Source organism: Armigeres subalbatus, chromosome 2 (assembly GCF_024139115.2).
Source record: "Armigeres subalbatus isolate Guangzhou_Male chromosome 2, GZ_Asu_2, whole genome shotgun sequence".
In the NCBI taxonomy this organism is placed as follows: Eukaryota; Metazoa; Arthropoda; class Insecta; order Diptera; family Culicidae; genus Armigeres; species Armigeres subalbatus.
Window position 1 is genome coordinate 433,472,597 of NC_085140.1, and position 22,612 is coordinate 433,495,208.

Genomic DNA, 22,612 nt, shown 5'->3' on the forward strand with positions numbered 1-22,612 from the left:
TCTTAGTAACAAGTGAAATCGAAGCTTCTTTGTTTGAACAACTTGTTTGAAGAAATCTCAGCGTGCAAATTTATGACAAATGTTCAGCTTCTGATTTTTAAGAATTTAACGGTAAATCGCACATGGGCAATTATATTACTCAAATTTCCAGGGGAAAAAGAGGAACTATAAAATAATAAATTAACAATCATTTGTCATAAACTCAAGAATTTTGTAGACCAACGACTTTTGGGGGAAACAGTATTTTTATGCACTTAAAAGCTTGAAAATCACTTTTACATGGACAAAACGTGAACGGAACGAATCGCAATGTTCACAAGACTGGTAGAGCACACCAAAAGCTTCCGTATAGAGGTTGTTGCGATAGTTTTCGACGTTTATATCTCTTGTTAGATTTTTTCCAAAATTGAAAATAACCCAAAAACACTAAATCGACTTGAGCCACCTCGAAATTTTATCCGAATTAGCTGAAAATTTGCCAGGAGACTTATTTTAGCATAAGAATTGTGATTCTGGGCTGACCGGTTGAATTTTTGATACTTTTTGAAAACATGAAGAGGTCTAATATCCATGTCTCCTTCACCAGTTCTTCCAACAGAAAATTATTCAGAAAATCTCATGTAACCTCCTTCTGGCATTTTCTCTGAAGTTACCCCAGAAATTCCACCTGTAGCATCCCCGAAACCCTCGGATTTGTGAGTATCAGTAAAAACACGTGAAGCCTCGTTTAGAGTTCAAGTACGAATGAATATTTTTATTACCGAACACCCACACACAGAAGATCCCCAGTCACCCTCAATCTAAAATCTAGATGTTTATAAAGAAGGTGTTCTAGATGGTGTAGTTTAGATACCAGACCACCAAAATCTCTTCGTTAATTACTTCGAGGTCTTCCAGAAATTTCCTTTGAAGTTATTAAGGATAGGATAGGGTGGAGGTTGCGGCTTGTGGCTTCGATGAGACATGGGCGGGTATCGGAAATGGTAATGATGTAGCCAATGATCACCTGAAAGAAGGCTTCAAAGATGGCGGGGAGTCGGCTCAAAAGCTGTCGTGTAGCCGGCTTGAAAGATGGCGTTTAGACGGGGAACGATGGCGGCGAATATCAGATGACGGTAAGTCTCCGGTGGTCGCTTCAATTAGGCTTCTAACCGACCCAGATTGCTACGCCTTCTAAAAGTGTTGGGCGGGTTTTCGCAGCACGTTGAGACAGAATCAGTGTCTTACTTTTTCGGCTCTAGCTTAGGCCGAAGGACTCGGAACGAAAAAAAAATCAAATAAACGGTCTAGGTTGAAATGGAAAACTTCAGGCTCTCGAATAGCTTGTGGCTTAGAATTCGCACACCTTGTACACTATGACCACTTGGCGTTTATTCACCGTTGTTACCAGTTTGGCTTTCAAAACTCTACTACCCTTCCAATCTTCAAAGGCGAGCCCCTTCCCGCCTTGAAGCCCAACGTCAAAATTTCATTCAGTTTCAGTCATTTGGCTGAAAGGGTCGTTTGACCGAAATAGTCATTTGCACGAAAGGGTCATTAGGCCGAATAGAACATTTGGCCGAATAAGATATTTGGCCAAATAGGCCATTTTTCCAAATAAGACATTTGGCCGACTAGGTCATTTGTAAAGTGAGAAATTAGGAGTAAGAAGAGAGACGTCTCAATTCTCATACCTCATTTCTCACTTCTCACTGTAAAAGAAATAGGAGCGCGAAGCGAGTAGTGAGACGTCTCACTACTCACTTCGCGATTCTCACTTTTTACAGCGAGAAGTGATAAATGAAGAGTGAGAAGTGAGACATCTCACTTTTCAAATGACCGAAAGGGTCATTTGGCCGAAAGGGCCATTAGGCCGAAAGGGCCATTAGGCCGAAAGGGTCATTAGGCCGAAAGAGTCATTTGGCCGAAAGAGTCATTTGGCCGAAAGGGTTATTTGGTCGAAAGGGTAATTTGGCCGAAAGGGTCATTAGGCCGAAAGGGTCATTTGGCGAAAAGAGTCATTTGGCCGAAAGGGCCATTAGGCCGAAAGGGTCATTAGGCCGAAAGAGTCATTTGGCCGAAAGGGTCATTTGGCAGGAAGGGTTATTAGCAGATAGCGTCATTTGGCTGAAAGGGTCGCCTGGCCGAAGGGTGATTTGACCGAATAGGACATTAGGCAGAATAAGATATTTGGCCGAATAGGAATTCTCATTCCTCATTTCTCACTTCTCACTGTAAAAAGTGAGAAGCGTGAAGTGAGTAGTGAGACGTCTCACTACTCACTTTGCACTACTCACTTTTCACAGTGAGAAGTGAGAAATGAGGAGCGAGAAGTGAGACGTCTCACTCATCACTCCTAATTTCTAATTTTTTTGCTGTAAAAAGTGAGTAGTGATACGTCTCATTTCTCACTTTTAATTTTTCTCTTCTCATTGTAGAAAGTGAGAAGCGAGAAGTGAATAGTGAGATGTCTCACTACTCACTTCGCGCTTCTATTTTTTACAGTGGAAAGAGAAAAATGAAGAGTGAAAAATGAGACGTCTCACTACTTTCATTTCTCATTTTTCAAATGTCCTATTCGGCTAAATAACCTAAACTAATACTTTCTGGAAATAGTTCTATATAATGTTCAACATAATGTGTGACAGAATTCGTGTGCAAGGCTACCAAGGCACAATAGGAAAAAAGGAGGTATTTTTGGCCAAAATTATGAATCCTGCAATAAATGGTGGTATTAATCATGAAAACATAGATAGAAACGAAAAATATTTTTTTCGAGCCTTTAATGGGGTATGGGACCAATTTTTGGCATAGTATCGATTTTAGTCATATTCTACAAAACCAACGGAATTTTGTCACTTTTTTGGCTTGAAATAAGCCCGCTTGATGCTGGATAAAATACTAATGGTCATATAAAGGGTTTTACAGTATATTCTTGTCACAGACAAATGAACGCAACACAGTTTTCCTAAAATGATCATAAAAGCACTATTAGCTTCTGGTGTTGAAAATTCACTGAAAAAAAAAGAAAAAACTTATTAAACCAGCAAAGGAGAGTAGAACAGATTCAATTAGCGTAATATTGTGACATTTCATTTATTTGATATTTCCATAAGATTTCTTTCATAAATATAAAAACGTATTGTGACAAGGAGTTAATTAACACACTACTCATCCACCAATTTATGACACGTTATGGTTAAATCTATAATTCGCTTCTATTAAATTGTAAATTTTGAATCCCTTCCCTTCTACTGCGTGACGCTTTTTATGTGTTATTTGATTTTTTCTTGAATTAGGCGCAACGTTAAGACATAACCCTCCCCCTTCAAATGTTATGTAAATTGTGTTCGTCACCATTTTCAATTGAAGTGGCATTATTGAAAAACTCAGATGAGAATTGAAAAAGAAGAAGTTTACCAAAACACCTGATTAATCTTCCTAGCGGTAATGTTATCTTTCTCGTACATTATAAGAAAATGTATTTTGGCCATAACTTTTGAGCCCATAGTCCAATCCAGCCTATAGGGAGCAATGGAACAACGTTCTCTGACGAATGAAACTCGTTGCGAGTAAATCGGTTGAGTGTAAGTGCCTAAAAAATAGTTAAGATAATTTTTGTTCACACACATACAGACATTAACATAAACGTACACACAGACATCACCTCAATTCGTCGAACTGAGTCGATCGGTGTACAACACTATGATTGTTTGGGCGTTCTTTTAATGCTTTTGAGCAATCATATAGCTTCTACGTATACTTAGTACACGAGAAAGGCAAAATAGGCATTTTAAAAAATCATGTGTCTTACAAAGTTGTGAATTTGGGCAGAATTTTATTCATGGTCCTCAAAGCTTAAGCGTTCAATAGTATAGTGCATGATGTTTTTACTGCAGGGGTATTGCAGGGTACCAAACTGTTTTGTTCGTTAAAACTGCCTAAAATATGCTTTTACGAAACTACTTAAAACTAAATTCTGGACGGAGCTATTATTACATTATCAGACCTATTGCATAGATCTGTTTAAGAGCTTTATAACGATATATAAATATGTTACTTTTGAGACGAAAATATGTCAAAGCTGGTCGTTTTCCCAAAAAACGTAAAAATATCATTTCTAGGAGGGGCTAGTTTGAACGCCCCGCACCCCTCCCAAAAAAATCCAAAAAACAAAAACCGTCCTGATTATAAAAATATAGGTTATAAGCTTCGTATTCATCACATGGGACTCGCTCAAATCGAAAATTTTCCTTTGGGTAGTTTTGGCCACTCCTTCATATGGGGCTGTCCTATTGTGCAAGGTTATGTATTTTAAGTCGTATCGTCATAGATTTCTGACGTTTCTGAAATATTTTGTCAGTCAAAGAGGAATTATTAGTCAATATCAAATTTTCTAAACGACATAGCTGCTTAACTTTTTTGCCTTTCTCGTACACTAAGGTGTAACGAAAAGGCTATATATTTACTTCCAAAACGATTTCTTACGTTATTTATGCGAAAAATGCAAAAAAATCCATGAAGCTAACAATAAATCACAATAAGTGACAAGTGAATAAGTTACATAAACAATTCCAAGGTTAGCCTACCAATGGATCCGCCAAGTGAGCGAAATGAATCGGGTCTTTTGGCAAACGTTATTTGTCATAACGCCTTTCCGCATTAGGTCATATGGCATAAAGACCATTTGGCATAACAGATATATGGCATAATTTTTTTGTGTTTATAAAATTAGTTACTAGACTAAGTGGTGTTGAAAAAACCTGGAATGCTGAATATAACACCGCTCGATAACAATATTTAAAAGACATAATATTTTCGAAGAAAGCATGCATTAGCAGAGCATGAAGCAATGATAAAGGTTATCTCTCCATTGGAAATAAAACATCTATCGGAATGCGCTTGCTCGAATTACGACAACTGTGGATGTGATCTTTTCTTTACATGAAAGCGTTTACTCGGCACAAGGCGATGGTGGATGTGATCCCTTCTTTAAAAGTAGGTGCTCGCCCGGATTAAGGCAAGGGTGGATGTGATTCCTCCTTTAAAAGTAGGCGTTTGCCCGCAATAAGGCAATGCAAGGGATTTGATCCCTTCTTCAAAAGTAAAAGTGATTCCTTTTATGGAAATAGATGTTTGTCCAGAATACAGCAATGGTAGATGTGATCCGTCTTTTGGATATATGCGTTTTCCTTGAATAAGATGGTGAATTTAATTCCGGACGTTTTGCCCGAGGTTAAGCAATGGAGGATGTGATTCCTTCTTTGAAAGTAGGCGTTTGCTCTGATTAAGACAATCTTGAATTTGATCCATTCTTCAAAAGTATGTGTTTGTCCGGAATCAAGGGAATCAAGATACTTTTTTCGGGTTTAGGCGTTTTCTGGAATAAGTCAAAGACGCATGTGAACCCTTTCTCGGAAGTAGTTTTGCCGCTTCGTTTGTACGTCCTTCCGAAAAATGTCTATCATCAGTCTAAATCTATCAGAACATATCCCCGATCTAACCCAAATGATGCCAAATGGTCCACTTTTTTGTTGCCGTTCAAACTTCTGTCAAACGTTCCTTATATCAAATGACCTTATGCCAAAGGACTTCATGCCAAATTACCCAGACCCAAATGAATCTGTGTCAAAAGGTCCAAAGTCAAGAGGTCAAAAGGACAAGAGGTCGAAAAAACAAAGTGTCAAATGAAAAAAAAAATCAAAAGGCCAAAGGTCGGAAGCCCAAAAGGTCGAAAGTATAAACGGGCGAGGGAAAAGAAGGTCGAAAGTACAAGAGGCTAAAAGAACAACAGGGCGAAAGAATGAACACACAAAAGATCAAAAGGACAAAACGTCAAAAGAACAAACGAGCGAAGAAAGAGAAGGCCGAAGGGACAAAAAGTCGAAAAGACAAATGGTCGGAAAAGCAAAAGTGCGAAAGGACAAAAGATCTAAAAGATAAAAGGTCGAAAGGACAATTAGTTTAAATAGGCTGAAAGGACAAAAGGTCGAAAGGACATAAAGCCAAAAGGACATAAGGTCGAATGGACAAACAAAATTGCGTGACGCGAATTTGGATAATTCCAGACTCCTTCACAGCGTCCAGTATTTTAAAACGGTTTATTAATAATTATTTTTGAATAAATTTATTTGTTTATATTTTTTCCAAAACTTATTCAAATCCCGTTAAACAGTATAGAAAAAAAATTATAATTACTTGAAGGTGATATGTTGAAAAAACTGATTTGGAATCAGTATTTCGATGAAAATGTGTCAAGATCTAGAACTAGGAATTAAAATTCATGTAAATAGAGCTTAACAAGACTTTGATGAAATTATTGATTTGGCGGCTTTGGGACAGTTCGTCAAATGACATTTCGTCGAATGTTGTTTAGTAGAATGACATTTAGTCGAAAGTACATTTGGTCGAAGGGGCATTTTTTCGAAAAGACATTTAGTCGAATTAACATTTAGTCGAAAGGTATTTAGTTGAAAGTACATTTAGCTGAATGGAAATTTAGTCGAATGTTAAAAGCGAAACTTCCCCAAGACTCCGGCGAATTATTAAAAAAATGAAAACCTACAAAAATAGCAAAATATTGGATACAGATGGTAAAATACTCTCTATTCTATTTTTCGGAACAAGCTCAAAAATCAATAATATCAATGTTGCTTTGCCAATACTTCATCGTAGTCGGCCTTGGAACATATCGTTGATTGACATTTAGTCGAAAGGACGTTGAGTCGAAGGGACATTCGGTCGAAAGGAAATGGTTCTCTTATTCTACTCATTGATTCTTTTTCTTCCACTTAATGTTTACACAATAAATAATTCAGTATAAAATCACTTCCAACCATAATTATTTGCCGAAAATTTGATTTCGACCAAATGGTCATATGACCGAATGTCTAGTTGACGTAACGTTTTTCCGACCAAGTGTCATTTGACGAAACATCATTCGACTAAATATCTTTTGACCAGGTGGTATAGCTTATAGAACGGCAACGGAAACGGCAAATTTGACAGTTAGACCATATATTTTCTGTCGAATTTTCCGTTTCCGTTGCGGTTCCGCTGACATTGTGTTTGGGGCTTAAAGGTTCTTTCTTTTAAATATCCAACCGACGGAACGTCATTCGACTAAATGTACCAAGATTATTCATTCGAAAATTCGATTTCGACCAAATGTCCTTTCGACCAAACACCATTCGACCAAATGAACGATGATTCTTCATTTCATGCTTAAATCTGATTTCGACTTAATGTCCATTCGACGTAGTGTCTTTTCGACCAAACGTCATTCGGCCAAATGTCCTACACGGTTATTTTTTTCTACCGACCAACTATCATTCGACTAAACGGCATTCGACGAAATGGTATAGATTCGATTTGGCAATATAGCTTTGAAGAATAACTTATGTTTAAACACAGGAAAAAATTTAAGAATGAACTATTATCAGGTGGAACACAAATGAATATAAATATGCGAAACTCTAAAGAACAGCCCATTAAAGCCCATAAGAAATATTATCAGGTAGGGGTAGCTTTAGCTTAGCTTAACTTTGACTGACTACACATATCTATGGTTGCTACTCCGTGATTGACCAGAATCAGTGAAATTGCACAAAGAATCAACTGAATGATTGACTGGGATTGCTCAAGCATTCTCAGTGTGCAAGTTTCAGTGACTCAAATGTTCAAATAATCAATAACGGCGTCGGCCATGTCCTTGTAGTCAGTTATGAAAAAGGAAGGAATTTTGCTATTTTAAGACCGTGTTTACCTCTGCGCTTCCACAAAAACCACAGGAAGGATTAACAGTTAGTCGGTAGGTATCGTTGGATTTGGATTCACTCTGATAAGCGATACGACCGCGTCATTCTTTTTTTTTATGTCTTTATTAGGGAGACTTTCAGCCCGAGGCTGGCTCGTCTCCGGACCGTGTCATTCTTTATAGCAGCACAAACTAACTACCTGTACACCGAGCAGGAACACGATCAAACGCATATCTATTGATTTACCTTCCGGCCGCACAAACTACAACGACACAAAATCGTTCGACGTGTCTATGGACAATAGTAACCATGCATGCCCGATGGCATATGCAAACTATGGAGAATCGCGTTTTTGACGACCGAACCGACGTGCAGTATTCTGTACTTACTTCAAATAAGAAATATTAGGCCGTTACAAATATTGACTTTTTGTCCTACTAGTCTCTGAAAGGTCAAGGGGGGGGGATAATAAAAAATAAATATTAAAATGAAAAAAATCAAAAAACTCCTCGGATTTGTTAAAGAACGTTTTGAAAATCCTCAAAATTATCCAAATTTTATTTTGTTGCCCCTTCAAAATATAATTTTTTGGCAAAAAAAAAATCCGAGGGGGGGGAGACAAAATGGATTTTAAATATTTGTATCGGCCTTATCAGGTAAAACACAAACAATTACAAATGTGCAGAAGAGTTTATTTAGAAATTCCGACCTTTTATCTAATCTCACCATTTGACCCTTCGACCTCTTGCCCTTTCAACTCTTTTTTCAATTGACCTTTTGACTCTTCGATTTTTTGACCCTTTGACCATCGACCTTTTGTACTACAACCTTTACTGTTAGGAACAAATCGATGAAACCACATTGTCTTGGTCTTTATCTTCAGCTTCAAATGCTGCACTTTACAGTCACCAAGCCGCATGATGCCCAATTTCTTCGCCTCGAGGGTGAGTTGGAAGGATAAAATGGTAATCACATGAAAAATCGCTAAAATTTGTCTATTTTATTCTCAATGCATGAGTTATGTTGGAAACAAGAACGAGTAGCTCAGTGACAGTGTTTTCAAGAGCAGATGGCCCGAATAGCATACTAAGTAGAAATGCACGCCTAGTTCCAGATGGAATGTAGTCATTAAAACAGAAGGGTTTTCACGTGTTAAATTGCATCTACAGCAGTTTAGCATTTACATACAAGCATCAAATTGTTTCGCAACAAAGACGATCTATGTGCTCTAAAACATTTCTATGTTGAACCCTAATCAAATAACGTTCAGCGCTTCTTAACGTATTTTCACAGATGTAACTTTTTACCAAATGACGTGAGTACAATCAATTTACAACCAATTTAGCTCAAAATTCAGGAGGATTCTAAAAACGGCAAATGACACGTTTAAGCATAGGGAAGCGGAAAAGTCAAATTTTTAATCCCGCTAATAAACATATGCCCAAATAAGTTATCTAAAAAAATCATTAATTTATCTCATTTTATTTAATACCTCTTTTTTCGTTTGTAATGTTTGACGGAAATGTTTTTTTTTCATTGATAAGAAGCTCGGTGTAAAATTATATGGTTAAGACTGCTTTCAACACTGTGATAGGTCCATCTACGGCAACAGCAACAAAAAAAAATGATTTAATTCGATTTATAATATTCAGCTCAGTCACTCAATTGATTGACCTTGAATCACAAAACCCACGCACATCCTGCTCTGCCCGTCTCGCATCCGATGATAGGATCTACTGCTTTAATCCCCCTTAAATATCTATTTGGCAAAAACAGAAAAGTGTATCGAAACAAGTCCCCTTTGCCTCCCAAACAGTACCGAGTTGCGGCACTTACCTTGTCCCGATTTGGTGGTGGTCAAACGATGAAACAAGACGGCGATGTGTCCGAAGCTGCGTTGCTGCCTTGAGTGATTAGGCCTGATCCATTTTTTTCTTCTTCGCGTTCCACTCGTCGCGCTTACGCGTCGCGTACACTCCCTGGGTTATGTTCCGCTCTCGAAGAAGTTGATTGATTTTTTCAAGGATTCAACTGGAGCACCGAATTTGGATGGGTTTATTTTTGGCAGCGATGACGGTTGACGACTGATGGTGGTGGTGTTGATGGTATCTGCAATAGCACGGTCAAGGTGAGATGGGAGACGGTTAGTGGTTTCGTTTTGAAGAATGGATAATAGAATGAAACAATGTTGCATAAAATGGCAGAGCTCAGTAGAATGGAAAAATGAAACGTCACAGATTGATGCTATCGGGAGACATCAAGATCATGAATATTTATTATTATTTATCTTTATTATAGAGATTTGCAGCCCTAGGCTGGCTCATCTCTTAATCATCATGAATATTTGCGTTTGAAAGACAGGATATGAACTAGATCTCATTTTGTTTATAGATGAGCTTTTCAGTTAGTATTTAGGACCTACAACAAAACTAAAAAAAGAGTTTGATAGAATTACAAAACACTGAAGAAATCTTTCACAAGGAAACAGTAGCTGTTGCTACAAATAATTGATGTGGCAATAAACGTAAGAAGAAACTGTGATCTATTTATTAGTTTTCAATAACATGTTTCTCATTGAAATTGTATTTCAAGACAAGAAGTATCATTGCAGTAGATTTTTTTTGGCATTGGTGCTGACTGCAAGGCGCAAGCACAGCTGATAATGTTTGACACTGCAGTATGCACAATAACGACTTCAATAAAGTCCTGGTTCAATATTGTTGGAATTCAGCAAACAGTAGCGAAAGTTATCGACTTTCTCACCACAAGGGTCAAACACTTTCCGCTGCTACCGATTACCGATTCGACGCTAACTATTTTCCAATGCCCCTCCACGTGACACCGCCTGCTGCGAGCGGGAACCGACCCATTCATAAAGCATTTTTCATTTCCCTTGGCCGCGGTGCTGCGTCGCATCGAGTGGTTTGTCGCTTGCTCGATATCCGCCACTCAGCCTGGCACAAAACGAGCACCACCAAACCAATATCAGCTTCTCAACCGCGCGCTGTCAATTTCCGTCGCATCCATCCGGCAAGCGCCACATCAACGTCGACCGATCGTCGGTTTTTCTCGCTTCCTCCGCGTTTCTCGGGCAAACAAGAAGAGTGGCAGTTTTTCACAGAAGCGCCACCGACGATGAGGCACAGTGGCCTAATGTTCAGCGGTTACTTACTGAACTGATTCTTGAACTGAAATTTTAAATTTTATGAACGAGAATTTCGCAATAAGATCTTTTTGGAATTGATTTATTACTTGCTTAAAATACCTTGCCATAATGACGACATTAATTCTTTGAAGATTCCTTTTACGCGTCGCAAGTAAATTAAAAAAAAACAAAACAGACAGAATTAACTATGGGTCAAGCGAATAACAAATAATGAATGACGTGATAGTTTACCCGGAACAAGTGCGGAGGGCAGCCACTGCGCGCTGCGACGGATGGATCAGCAGCGATCGCGAAGACCGTCATCATCGTGTGTTTACACTTTCCAGCCGCCGATCTGTAGCAGTTAGTCAGGTTGAATTTTTCCCACCGTAATTATGAAGATTACACTACGAGTTTAGCACATTTTTACGCCATGCTCACACTGAGCAGAGGTGTGTTGTCGTTTTTCTTCTTTTTTTTGTTTTTTGAAGACCCCCAAGCCGTGCTTCTTCCGCCGCCGATCCGTCAATGTTTGACGAGATCGTTTAACTATATGCTTCTTAGTTGGCTGGAACGAGCAGAGACGGCGGACGACAACAAAACCGGGAATTGTTCAAATGTTTAGGCTTTTTGCTAGTGGCCGCGCGGTTGCTGTTGAAGATGCGATCTTCTTCCAACCGACCAGCAGGTGTTTTATGAGCTCATCTTTGGGACAGCAAACGCGAGATGATGAGACAGGTTGCGGGCACCGGAAATTATGCGTATTTATGGGCTTCGGACGCAAATATGGGTGAAAGTGATGTCACTCTGTAAGATTTGTGTGTGACCGAAATCATGTGAAATATGGCTTTGACATTTTGAATTCGCTAATGCAGACAGGCAATTTCTTAATTTAAACTTATGGGGATTGTTAGAGGAAATGTTGGGAGGTCTGGCTGGGGTCCCGCAGTGCTCGGATTGTTGCTGTAGGGCTTGGTCATAAATATGATCGAAGATTAATCTACACAATCTACACAGTTTGAGACCGTCGCCTGCGGAGAATGGATATCGCACCTGGAAGTTCAATGTAGAAATGTACCTTGAGGCTAACGGAGAAAGATGTTTGAGTGGAAGTGACTATGATTTCGATGCGGCTGCATAAAGCCTTATTCCAACGAATACAGAAAAAGATCTCCAAACATCCCCGAAAATGAGTCTTGAGTAATACATCGACAAACTAAATCGGTCAACATATTAAAGCATGTAATAGGGCCCTAAAAATGTTCCCAGAAAAGTAAACATTCAAAAGCGGATGATGATGACGAATCATATTTTCACGGTTATCTGTTATGAGATAAAAATCGGAATCTTACCCCAAGCTTGGTTAGGTAGCGATTAATATTTAAGTTTGACTGAATCGTTCGACTTACTGATGACAGCTTTTAAACGTCTTTCTGGTACGACCAGACTTATAAAATATCCGCGAAGCTTGGCCTATAGACTTTGAGAATAATAATTTGATTACGTCGAGTGGTAACTTATCTCTTTCGAAAAAAAATTACATTATAAGAGACCTTTTTGGACGGTTTTGATATGCGATCATCAAACCATTGGAGTAGCCATAGGAGAAGGGAATGGAAGGTTTAAACAAGCTGTTTTCATTTCCAATCACGTAGATTATTTTTTGGAAAATCCAAAAACTATTTTTTTTTGCAAATTCCAAAAACTATTTTGTGGGGTTCGTGGCCGTGCGGTTAGCGACATCAATCGGTTAGTCGCATGTGTTATGGAGTGTGGGTTCGATTCCCGCCCCGGTAAGGAGAAAACTTGTCGTGTACGAAAAATTCTCCACTGGTCCCCTGGGTGTTATGTGTCCGTTGTCTCATGCTAGGTGTTTAGTGTTCTGTTTGTACGACCTCTGGTCGAAGACGGTGCTCCCGTCTTTTTTTTGCCTTTCTCGTATACAAAGTATACGTAAAGGCTATATGTTCGCTCCAAAACCAAACTTTTTTATAGGAGTCCCAGAGACCCATAGTGTTATATACCGATCGACTCAGCTCGACGAATTGAAGTGATGTCTGTGTGTATGTGTGTGTGTATGTGTGTGTGTATGTGTGTGCGCAAAATAATCTCACTCATTTTTCAGGCACTTATCATTAACCGATTTGCTCGCAACAAGTTGCATTCGACGCGGAATCTTGTCTCATTGTTTCGTATTGAAAATTGGCCGAATCGGACTATGGGCTTCGGAGTTATGGCCAAAATATATTTTTTACAACAAAAATTCTCACTCACTTTTTAGACACTTACTCTTAGCTGATTTACTCGCAACAAGTTTCATTCAACGCAGAATCATGTCCCATTGTTTCGTATTGAAAATTGGACAGATCGGACTATGAGTTTCTATGTTTTGGCCAAAATCCACTTTTTCACATGAAAAACACGTACAAAATTCTCACTTATTTTTCAGGCACTTATCATTAACGGATTTTCTTGCAACAAGTTGCATTCGACGCGGAACCTTGTCCCATTGTTTCGTATTGAAAATTGGCCCAATCGGACTATAGGCTTCGGAATTATGGCCAAAATATATTTTTTTATAAGAAAAATTCTCACTCACTTTTTAGGCACTTACTCTTAGCTGATTTACTCGCAACAAATTTCATTCGAAGTAGAATCTTGCCCAATTGTTCCGTATTGAAAATTGGCCCAATCGGACTATGGGTTTCGAAGTTATGGCCAAAATTCATTTTTGCCTTTCTCGTATACAAAGTATACGTAAAGGCTATATGTTCGCTCCAAAAACAAACTTTTTATAGGAGTCCCGGAGACCCATAGTGTCATATACCGATCGACTCAGCTCGACGAATTGAAGTGATGTCTGTGTGTATGTGTGTGCGTAAAAATCTCACTCATTTTTCAGGCACTTATCTTAACAGATTCACTCGCAACGAGTTGCATTCGACGCGGAATTTTATCCCATTGTTTCGTATTGAAAATTGGCGGACTATGGGCTTCGGAGCTATGGCCAAAATATATTTTTTACAACAAAAATTCTCACTCACTTTTTAGACACTTACTCTTAGCTGATTTACTCGCAACAAGTTTCATTCAATGCAGAATCATGTCCCATTGTTTCGTATTGAAAATTGGACAGATCGGACTATGGGTTTCGAAGTTATGGCCAAAATCCACTTTTTCACATGAAAAACACGTACAAAATTCTCACTCATTTTTCAGGCACTTATCATTAACGGATTTTCTTGCAACAAGTTGCATTCGACGCGGAACCTTGTCCCATTGTTTCGTATTGAAAATTGGCCCAATCGGACTATAGGCTTCGGAATTATGGCCAAAATATATTTTTTATAAGAGAAATTCTCACTCACTTTTTAGGCACTTGCGCTTAGCTGATTTACTCGCAACAAAGTTCATTCGACGTAGAATCTTGCCCAATTGTTTCGTATTGAAAATTGGCCCAATCGGACTATGGGTTTCGAAGTTATGGCCAAAATTCATTTTTTTTACATAAGAAACACGTACAAAATTCTCACTCATTTTTCAGGCACTTATCTTTAACGGATTTTCTTGCAATAAGTTGCATTCGACGCGGAACCTTGTCCCATTGTTTCGTATTGAAAATTGGCCCAATCGGACTATGGGCTTCGGAATTATGGCCAAAATATATTTTTTATAAGAAAAATTCTCACTCGCTTTTTAGGCACTTACTCTTAGCTGATTTACTCGCAACAAATTGCATTCAACGCAGAAACTTGTCCTATTGTTTCGTAATGAAAATGGCGGAATCGGACTATGGGATTCGGAGTTATGGCCAAAATACATTTTTCAAAATCTCACTCATTTTAGTCACATATGTACCCTCAACCGATTTGCTCGCAAGAAGTTGCATTCGATGCAGAATCCGGTCCCATTGTTTCCTGTTGAAAATTGGCCGGATCGGACTATAGGCTCAGAAGTTATGGTCAAAATACTTTTTTTTCACCAAAAGTGCGTAGAAATTACTCACTCGAAAGAAACGAGAAAGGCACCATCACCGCTAGGTGGATTAATCTGGGTTTTTTTTTCAATATTTCACAATATTTTGCCATTTCTGCAAACCCTGGGTACAAAGTAAGGCAAATATAATTTGGATGAAAGTTCTCGCTTTTCAAAGATCACAACTCGGCGCGTTAATCCGATAATTAAATCAACGGTTCTATGGAAAATGTTAACTAGCGTAAATTTCTGTATAATGGAAGCTTCTATTGTTGGGAAACTCAGGTTATACAACGTCTGTCAGTACTGACTACTGAATTGTAAAACTCACTGTACATATATCCATTTCATCGCTAAACAAAGAAATACGAGACCAAATTCGTCTCTTCTTTTTGTCAAAATGCGTGCTCATATGGATATGCTTGTGGCAGCAACTTAATCAGTTCTAAAAATAATCAGGACTTGAAAAGATCTTTACGGACAGAATATTTACATAATTTGAGACATTTTCTACGATTTTCAGGACAAATATTGTTTTTCCAAGATTGTTCAAAGATTGCTAAGAAGCATGACATACATGTTTAAATTCTTACGGTTATCGAACATTTTTAGAAGCTTCCAGTAGATGTCATGGATCATAGAAATTTGCATAAATATTCAATGGGTTCAATCAAATTATTTGATTTTTTTGTTAATATTCAGAAATGGTTATGAATCTACCGATTCAAAGCGAACATCCAAGAAATCGTATGATTGTCTAACCATCTCTTTCCCTCAACTTTTTAAAAGATTTCAATAGGAAAGAATTACCTATGAAAAAATGCTAGAACAAAAGTTATTTGGCATAGCTAAAATTAGTGGGAAACAAACAAAGTTTATGATTGTAAATCAATAGTTTCTTGATTGTTTTCATTAGTTTCATTATTTTGACACAAAATTGATTATGCAAGTTGTCTAATGAAACCATAAAGTTTGGTCAAATACTGCTTTTTGTTGTTGAAACAATTCGATGAATGTTGAAACGTTCAAAATTTGATGGAGCTGTGCAGCTTCCATGGGAAGGAAAAGGCTAAGAATTTTTATGGGAGCTCAGAATTCATGACGGAGCAGATCTGTTTGTTTTTTTTTTCATTTCCGTGGGCTTTTAACAGTTCATTGAAAGGTACAGGGGTTGGACAGAATGATCAGGCCAAAATTCAAATGACCATAACTCCGTAAAATGTTAACCGATTTTTTTGGTTCTGACAGCGTTCGACGGGAAAATAAATCAAGTTTTAGAAATCTAATTCAAATCCATGGTCATGCCGCTGGAAGCCGGAGATAATCCGGATTATTTGAAGGCATGTCAAAAATGTTATTTTTTGCATTGTTCTCGTAGACAGCGTTCTTGCATAGCGTTCTCAAGTGGTACTCCATGAGATCGCGATGTGGGTTATTTGCAGGCCATCTATGCCTTTCTTTGCTCGTCTGACATCAAAGTCTAATACTTAAATTTTTTCTTTCTCAGTTTTTTTTATTGTCTCTGTCTTATTGTTCCGTGTACCATGAAGCACTGGCCATCCGGAAGGTGCTTCCTGAAGAACCAAAACCCGAGCACGACGCTACGCCAAACCAGATATGACGACAAATACCCGGATGAGCAACTGAAAAACCTTAAATCTAAATACCAACCCCGTCCATCACCAAATTACGCAATCTAACCTTGAGTCGCCACGAGTATGTTGGTCTTTGTCTCTTTCCCTTACTAACTGTTGATAATAAGATGATATCGATTGTAAATATTATCAAGAGTCTCGGCTCCGTTAAGTTTTATACAAATAAATGCAATAGATAAAAAAAGTACCCCATAGCCAAAGTTATGCCTTTTTCCAATTATATCAATATGGGTATCAAACTTCATGGTTGATAAAAGTCATTTTTTGTTGGGGAAAATGGTCTAAAAAGTAGCCATGGGAAATCGAAATCGTTTACACTACATTTTTGAGCGAATTTTTCTATTACCTACACACTTGAATTTTGACTAAATTAACGTAGGATAACGGCGGCTCCTTTGACTGCCACGATGAATAAACGTTCCTTTCAACTGATATATCCGCAGAAGTTACTAACCAAGCGCTTGGCTATGAAGATCCCGGTAAAAGAATAACATTTTACAATTACTTGTTAACATTAACTATTCAGTACCGTGTAGTCTATATATATAAAAACCAATCTATGTATGTATGTTCGCTAACTACTTCTGAACCACTTGGCCGATTTCAACCAAATTTGGTACACACATTCTCTATCCTCAGGGGAAGTTAACAAGGGGGGGGGGAGGGTCATTTAGGAAGGGGGGGGGGGTTTTGTTTAGAAAACGAACAATTATGTGTAACTTTCATCTCCCAGGACCGATTTCAACCAAATTTTGTACACATATTCACTATAAGGAAACAATCATATGAGAGATTTTGGGAAAGGGGAGGGGTCTGGAGGAGGGTATTGTTCAGAAAACGGGTAATTTAGAGTAAATTCTGAACCCCTGCACCGATATCAACCAAATTTGATACACACATACTCTACCCTAAAGAAAAGATAACAAATGGGGGTGGGGCGGTCATTGTAAAAAGAAGGAGGGTATGGGGAGGGGTTGTCTTTATAAAACGAGCAATTCAGTGTTACTCCCAACTTCCAGTACCCATATCAACCAAATATTGTACACATATTCACTAAGAGAAGTCGATCACATGGAAGTGTAATTTGGGAAAGAGGGAGGGGTCTGGGGGGAGGGGTATTGTTCAGAAAACAGGCAATTCAGTGTTTCTTTTGAACCCCTGGACCGCTTTCATCCAAATTTGGTACACACATTCTCTATCCTAAGGAGAAAATAACAAAGGGTGGTATGATCATTGGGAAAAAGGGAGGGTAAGGGGAAGGGTTGTCTTTAGAAAAGAGCAATTCAGTGTAACACCCAACTCCAGGACCAATTTCAGCCAAATTTGGTGCACACATTTTCTATTCTAAGGAGAAGATAACAAAGAAGGTGGGTGGGTCATTTTGGAAAAGGGAAAGTTATGGGGGGAAGGGGTTGTCTTTAAAAAATGAGCAATTCAGTGTAACTCCCAGGATAAATTCCAACCAGATTTGGTACACTTATTCTCTATTTTTGGAAGATGTTTATTGAAAAGGTAGGGCCAAACAAAGATATAAAAATATATTGATACAAAGGTTCAATTCTATGAGCGGTAGATCTACCTCTGTGGGTTTCGTGCTACAGCATTGGACATTTTAATTCTATAATTTACTTTTCAGTCCCTAGCAAAGCCGGATACATATAGCTATTAGCTATCTATATATCTCAGATACTTATTCAACGTATGTGACGTATGTGATTTTGTAAACAAAAATTTAAACGTTGATTTCTGCAATCTGATAGCACTCCCACGCAAACTATCGCCACATACAGGTAGGGGAGGTTTCGGCTACATGTTCGTTGTATTGGTTTGCGTGGGAGTGTCATCATATTTGACAAATCGACGTATGCATCTTTGTTTACAAAATCACATACGTCGTTTTGAAATAAGTTGCCGAGATATATAAACTCAATGTTTGTATGTTTGTGTGTGCTCCAGCCTAACTTCTGAACCCATTATTGTATTGTTTAGTTATCGATCAATTCAACCATTTATCGAAATCATGGTTTGCCCAACGTAAAAAGCAATGATTAATGTGTTTCCTTCTGGATGGTGAATGTGATCCCTTCTTTAAAAATAGACGTTTGCTCGGAATAAGGCATCGGTGGATGTTTGTCCTTCTTTAGAAATAGACGTTTGCCCGGAATATGGCGATTATGGGTTCGCTCCTTTTCCAAAATCAGTCAATGTTTTCAAATGAAATCTGCCTTCTTTTGATCAAATGATGAAGTATCGATAAGATAACGCAATTATCCTGTTGACCAATTGGTTTATTCATTTTCCGATTGTGAAAAAAACTGCGAATCAAACTGGCAATTCCGAGCAAGGCCGGGTACATAAAGCTAGTAAGTAATAAATAAGAAAAAATCGCTCAAGCTTATCTTTTTTCCTATTCAAATTAAATTCTTCTGAAGTTTTCCAAAACTTTTTGATTTTCCCGTCGAATGTTGTCAGAACCAAAGAAATCGGTTGATATTTCACGGAGTTATGGTTTCAGTAATCTGGGTACGATCATTTAGTAATTTGTCAATAACTCATTCCAAAAGCTGAAATTCAAAATGTAGTATGGTGAACGAGTACGAAGGTTTTCTACATTTCTGCCTAATAGTTCGTTGTTTGCACTAGTTGGAACAACTAAGACTAAATGATTTATATTGTGTAATCATTAAGGTGGCTCAAAAAACACTTTTTGAAATTTCTTGATGGGCCGCCCTCTTATTCGGTTCTATTTGATGCACTGATGCTCTGGACAAAATTTCAGTCAAATCGGTCAACGTTTGGGAGGTGCTAAGCTCGTTGAAAGTTTATATGAAAAAATGTATGCAGGAACATCCAAAAACAGTGAATTGCAGTTGGACGGCACAATTTACGATCAAGAACCATGATACTCATTCAGTTCTTGTATAATTAAATACAGAATGCTATGCTGAAAACCACGAGAAGATTAGAGTTTATTATGCAAAGATATTAGCATTTCACTGGAGTGTTATAGGGGTGAATTTATTTCTTTTAGAAGGTAAAAGAAACGAAATTTGCTCAAACCCCACTTCAGAGAAATTCCAATAACTTCTCCGGGCAAACTCTAATCATCCCGCGGTTTTCTGCATAACATTCTGTATTCAATTCCAGGAGAATCTGAATCAGCATCATGGTTCTTGATCGTAAATTGTGCCGTCCAACTGCAATTCACTGTTTTTGGATGTTTCTGCATACATTTTTTTATATAAACTTTCAACGAGTTTAGCACCGCCCAAACGTTGACCGATTTAGCTGAAAATGTGTCCAAAGCAGCAGGGCATCAAATAGAACCAAATAAGAGGGCGGCCCATCAAAAAAATTGAGAAAAAAATATTTCTATACTAATTTGAGCTACTGCAACTTGCGCTTTAACTTCGTTATTAGTGGAATTCAAAGAATGACTTGCTAGGCAGACTTGTTGATAAACCTTCACACTAAAAGTCCGGCGTACAACACATTTTGGAATATAGCTTGTGGAATGAATGAATGATTGACAAACTACTAAATGATCGAACCCAGATTACTGAATTATCGGAAACATTCTTGCGCTTTCAGGATTATAAAGAGACTAAAGTCCTAAAGAACAATCAGTACTCTTCTTCTTCTTCTTATTGGCATTACATCCCCACACTGGGACAGAGCCGCCTCGCAGCTTAGTGTTCATTAAGCACTTCCACAGTTATTAACTGCGAGGTTTTTAAGCCAGGTTACCATTTTTGCATTCGTATATCTAGCATGATGATTATTTTATGTCCAGGTAAGTCGAGACAATTTCCAATCCGAAAATTGCCTAGACCGGCGCCGGGAATCGAACCCAGCCACCCTCAGCATGGTCTTGCTTTGTAGCCGCGCGTCTTACCGCACGCCTAAGGAGGGCCCCAGTACTCTATTCCTTTAAAATTCCAGAATCGTCTATGATTAATGTATAGACTCCGATTAACTTTGTAATCACCATTTGATAACACACAGATTCTTGCCTTGTTAATGTCTTCATATGTTCTTACCATATTCATGGGTAGAACAATGCTTTGACTGTGTTTGGAAGGAATTTGGATGAGTGAATATATTTTCTCAAACAAATTAAAATTATTATGAACTAGCGAAAGAAACCCAGCTTTGCCCGGGTGTTGCAAATGTCACAATGATCTATTTGCAGCACCGCACTCTAGATCAATTTGCGTACGTTTGTTTTGTTTTCCTCAATGGATGACCCAAAATTGTATTCTAATTATTTTTTACATTTCCCCGTTAAATTCATCAACTTTTTGATTATACAAACCTTGCGGATCCCAAAACGAATCGATTAGGGAAATAATCTTGCAAATCGGACAACCCGTTTGCGAGTTAAATCGTCAGGAAGGAAAACTCAACTCATTTTTATTATATAGATAATACCATTTGGCATCACGTTGGCATCACATCAGAAACCCTACATATGGAATGTGGAAGATTTTGATTTGAAAAATGTATCGCAGGTAATCACATTCCTTCGATGGGACTCGAACCCACGACCCTTAGTACGCTAGACTGGTGCTTTAATCTAACTAAGCTACGAAGGACCTCCGTCGGTCTTTTTTTTAGGTCTTTATTTGAGGGATTTTTTAAATTTGAATTAAGTTCATCACTGAAAGGACGCATAGTCGAAGCACTCACAAGCCAACACTTCCACATGTGTATAGTACACATTCACATAAAAGGGATCGTGAATATTTATACACGTACTATGGTTTCTGGAACCTTTTCCGTGGCCATTCCATATAGTTCCATATAGTTCTACCCTACAAAGAAATTATGGCGTTTTCTGGATTACTGAATTCTGATTTATTTTGTGGTTCTATGTTGGCCTTTTGCAGCCTAATGCGATGGATAGTAGTAACTAGGGGAACTGTTCCGTTTTCCATCTCACTGTATGTATGTATGTATCTTCAATCTAACCCCCACTGTCCGGCAGTGGTATTATGGAAGAAAGTTGTTTGTAATAAAGTCAGCTTTAGCCCGGGAGTTGGAAGTTGTTAGCTCTATTGCAGCTCCAGTGACCCATTTCAGACTGCCTGGTAGCTCACGTCTAGTCCGAGCTCACTTTCACTTGCAATATACCCCAAAAACTTCTGGATTTTAAAATCCAGCGCGCATTTAGTTTTGAAATGATATTTAAAACATATTGAAACAATCTCACCAAATTGATCAAATTCCGGATGAATGAACTGAGGAAGCGAAAATCACTTCTAGTGTCCACGAACAATTCACTTCACTCTTCAGAGCTATTCTGAGCAATTCGTTATTGATCCATGTAGATATTTCTGATAATATCACACAGCCACCCATATTTTATCAACGATACACAAACGATTTCGCGCACTCAATTGGGAAATACACTTTATGAAAGGTCACCAAACGCGTAAATTTCAAACTTCAGATCAATATATGTTTTTTCTACTTCGTAAAATATAAACATCAGCCGAATCTATTTCTTGCGGGAACGAACAAAAACGTGACAGCAAATTTAAAAGCAACCATCCGTGCGCATGGCTTGCTGCGATCCCTTTCACATCCCGGGATGACCCGGGCTATAATTTTTTTCATACTACGTTTTAATGATGACAGCGGGCTATGTCTATTGATGATGATGACACCGCGCTTGTCACCGGCTCGTTGGAAACTCTATACACTGAATTTAGCGTTTCAACGCATTGATATTACAATGTTACTCTTCAAATGGGGAGAAAATGGGATTGAACAAGGCCTCCTTAGATGGCTTGAATCTTATCTCACAGACTGCCTACAAGTGATGAAATTTAACGGAAAGAAATCCAATCCCATTCAAGTCAAAGCAGGAGTTCCACAAGCCTCCCATCTTGGCCCTCTTTATTAATATTATATGTAAATGACATTAACCTCATTCTCAAAAATATAAAGATTTTAATTTATGCCTATGACATTAAGCGATTTATGGAAATAAAATATCAAAACGACATTATCATATTCCGGAATGAATTACATATGTTCTATACTGCCGTAATATCAAACAGCAGAAAAATAATAATATCAAATAAAAAAATCTTACT

General features: G+C 38.2%; 1 protein-coding gene across 3 annotated transcripts in view; it reads right to left on the reverse strand.

The window, feature by feature from the left end:
• Positions 1-22,612, reverse strand: part of LOC134213586 (transcription factor hamlet-like) — a 376,122-nt gene that overhangs the window by 199,914 nt on the left and 153,596 nt on the right. For 2 of the 3 annotated variants that reach the window (XM_062692785.1, XM_062692784.1), the window contains exon 3: positions 9,573-9,845. The gene's annotated coding sequence lies outside the window, so the exon portion shown is untranslated. Of the gene's footprint in view, positions 1-9,572; positions 9,846-10,499; positions 10,542-22,612 lie in introns of those variants that run through there. The other variant, XM_062692786.1, reaches the window with a different exon arrangement.